Source organism: Glycine max, chromosome 10 (assembly GCF_000004515.6).
Source record: "Glycine max cultivar Williams 82 chromosome 10, Glycine_max_v4.0, whole genome shotgun sequence".
Classification (NCBI taxonomy): domain Eukaryota; kingdom Viridiplantae; phylum Streptophyta; class Magnoliopsida; order Fabales; family Fabaceae; genus Glycine; species Glycine max.
Genome location: NC_038246.2, coordinates 9,067,956 through 9,071,102, shown reverse-complemented (window position 1 = coordinate 9,071,102; position 3,147 = coordinate 9,067,956). Strand labels below are relative to the sequence as shown.

The 3,147-nt window shown below is 34.4% G+C and overlaps 1 pseudogene; it reads left to right on the top strand.

The window, feature by feature from the left end:
- The first annotated feature begins 273 nt into the window (after positions 1 to 273).
- LOC100789130 (probable ribosome biogenesis protein RLP24) lies at positions 274 to 2,086 on the top strand (annotated as a pseudogene).
- The last annotated feature ends 1,061 nt before the right edge of the window (positions 2,087 to 3,147 follow it).

Sequence of the window (3,147 nt, the reverse complement as noted above, 5' to 3'; positions counted from 1 at the left end):
ATTGGACCATCCCCGGACCCCGGTAAAAGAATGTGGAGCAGATTTCATTGTGACACACACTATTTACTTTGGGCCTTGTTATTAGGCTTGGGAAAGCCCGTTCTCAGTTGGGTAATTGGGTGAGACTTGTTGAGTTTATTCGGGTCAAATATTTTAACGGGTTAACCCACAATGAACCCTTTAAAAATAATAAAAACAAAATAAAGGGTTTTAGAATTAGGGCGTTTTCAGTTTTTCCTCTTCTGAATCCACCACCACTGCAGCGTGGACAGAATCGGAGTGCAGCCGTAGCAGCAGCAGTAGAAGTCCTGTAAGTGCAAAGCCACACCTTCCAAACTCACATTTTAATTCCAATTGCGTCGATAATATAGTTAGAACAATGTTATATCAATTTTCTTAATGCTTTCATCATTGTATTTTTATACATTTTTTAATGTTATAGTCAAGATTAGATTGATCCTAAGTAGGATAAAAGGATTATATACTGTTGTAACACAGAGGAAAACACTTGGCTACTGGTAGCTTTAATAGAACCACAGCTTGCAGTAGAAGCTTCATGAAGATGCACTTTTTATTGTTGTTAATTTTCTGTGCTTTTTAGGGTTCTGAGAAGTAGTGTTTTTTTGGCAGTTCAAGGGATTCATTCTATTGGAAGTTAATTGTTCACTAATTAATAGTTTCTATTGCATATGATAGTCATCTAATACATGTTGACCCTGTCGTATTCTTTGATTCCCTAGGTTATTCAACTGATGAGATTTCTGCTTGCGGTAGTTTAATTTGATGATAGGAGCAGGACCTAAGAATATGTATTTCAATTTTTGAATAATATTTTATATGTTCCTCATTATTGTTTTCTGTTTTGGACCTTTTTCTTCTTCTTTTCTAGTGAAGTGCTGCTCTAGTTTGAGGCACAATGAGATTGGAGAAATGCTGGTTTTGCTCTTCAACCATATACCCTGGACATGGAATCCAGTTTGTTCGTAATGATGCAAAGGTACAAATGAAGTTCACTCCTTGCTAACTTTGGAATAATCTTCAATTCATCATAAAGAATTTCTTCTTTTATGAAAGATCAAATATTTAAAAAGTTAGTCGAACCTTCCCCTGGTCCTTTTCTGTAAATGCTACTTCAGAATTAGTAATTATGTAATTGATTGTTCTTGTTCGATCAGTTGAGATTTACTATTTTAAAGTGGTGGCTCAGGTTCCTCATGATTCTTTATTTTTTTGTTTTGCAGATTTTTCGGTTTTGTAGATCTAAATGCCACAAGAACTTTAAAATGAAGAGAAATCCTCGTAAGGTAAAATGGACCAAGGCATATCGTTGAGTGCATGGAAAGGATATGACACAGGTAATTACTTGGATATCATATACCTGCTTAATTTAATTGCCGTGATTTGGGAAAACTTCACAGTTGTTATATTTTTGTTTTAGGACTCAACTTTTGAGTTTGAGAGAAAGAGAAATAGGCCTGAAAGATATGACAGGAATCTTGCGGAGAATGTCCTCAAGGCCATTCCTAAGATTGATAAGATCAGAGTCTCGAGGGAGGAGAGACACCATAAGAACAAGTCTTTTTTGACTTAACTTGTATATATGTATATTGAAAAGGTTTACTTCGTATTTTCTTTTGGCCTTTTACTGAAATTTTGTAAAAACTTCAATAAGATGAAAGGAAAAAAGGAAAAATTGCTGAAGGAGGCAGTGAAGGAGTTGGAGTAGGGCATCAGTTTGGTCAAAGCTCGTTATGTGCTTCAACAGGATCCATCTCTCACTTTACCAAAGATCAAAGTCAAGGTTTCCCAACAGCAATCAGAGGAGAATCATGCCATGGAAGAGTAATTCTAACAATGTTGCACTTAATTTTTGTTATTTTAATATTTGTTGCTAAATTAGTTGCCTGTAAGATCCAGTTTACCAGTTTCGTTGTGATCATTAGTGTGAATGATGTGATTCTCAAACAAGATTTCAAACATTTGATGTATTTGTCTCTTGAAACTATGGTTCTCTGAGATAGTAAACGATTATAAAGGAAATCAGAAAGTTGTTGCTATAGCCTAATAAAATCTTCTTGGGTTGGAATTGGTTGGCTTGCTGGGTGAAGGAGTCATCATTGAAGTAATAGCATGTTTGTTACTGTCTTAAGCAAGCATTAAATGTTGATGATCGCACCCTTCTGCTAGATTGCTTGTTTACACAAAATGAGAAGGTTCTCTTTCTCTCCTATTTCTATTGAACATTATGTATATTTGAATGGAAATTGTCCACTTGCTCAGTTTCTTATATGTTATACATGATGTAACTCCTTTTGCAGGTTGTTGTAACTTTTCAAAGGCCATGTTGCAGCAGATCTCTAACTTTGTGTAGCATAATAATAAGCTCATGTATATAATTTAATTAAAAATTATAATAAAAAAAGAGTGTAATTAGGAACTAGTTTTATTATTATTATATGACATTTACCTACAGAAGACCGTAGGTACAAGTAAATTGACTTTTACCTACAGTTAAAGATTATAGGTATAAATTAATATCTTTTACCTACACATTTGAAATAGTAGGTGTTACCTATAGTGATAGTTAAATTTGACTGTAGGTAAAAATATATCTGTAGGTAAAGCCTATAGTGACAGACTATTAGTTGTCATTGTATACCCCTCAAAGTTGACGCAAAAAACGTCTGTAGGACAAAGTCCTTTATACATCTACCTACGGATTTTGGACTTCTAGTGATAGATTTTGACTGTAGGTAAAAGTCATTTTCCTTGTAGTGGTTGGCTTTTTGGCTACTAGCACTAAGGCTTTTTCTGAAGGACTCAAACACTTGAAATGATGCATACCATTTTTGTGAAAATGTTGGTTCCATGAAGGCAAGTGCCAGCTCAAGTAGTGAAGTATGAATCATAACAAAGAGAGAAAAGGTTAGCCTATCTGAAAGAAATCATGGTGCGGTAAGCCAACAACTTAGTTTTATCCTAGTGAGTTGTGTGAAACTTATTTGTGAGAGAATGTCTATTTTTAACTTCCTGATTTTGCATCATTCTTAGACTGTTAGATTAATTACATGAGGTGGAAATGATCAAGGTCCTGCTTCTTTTTATTTTCAATCACTTAGCCAAAAAGTCAACCTTTGATGATAATTT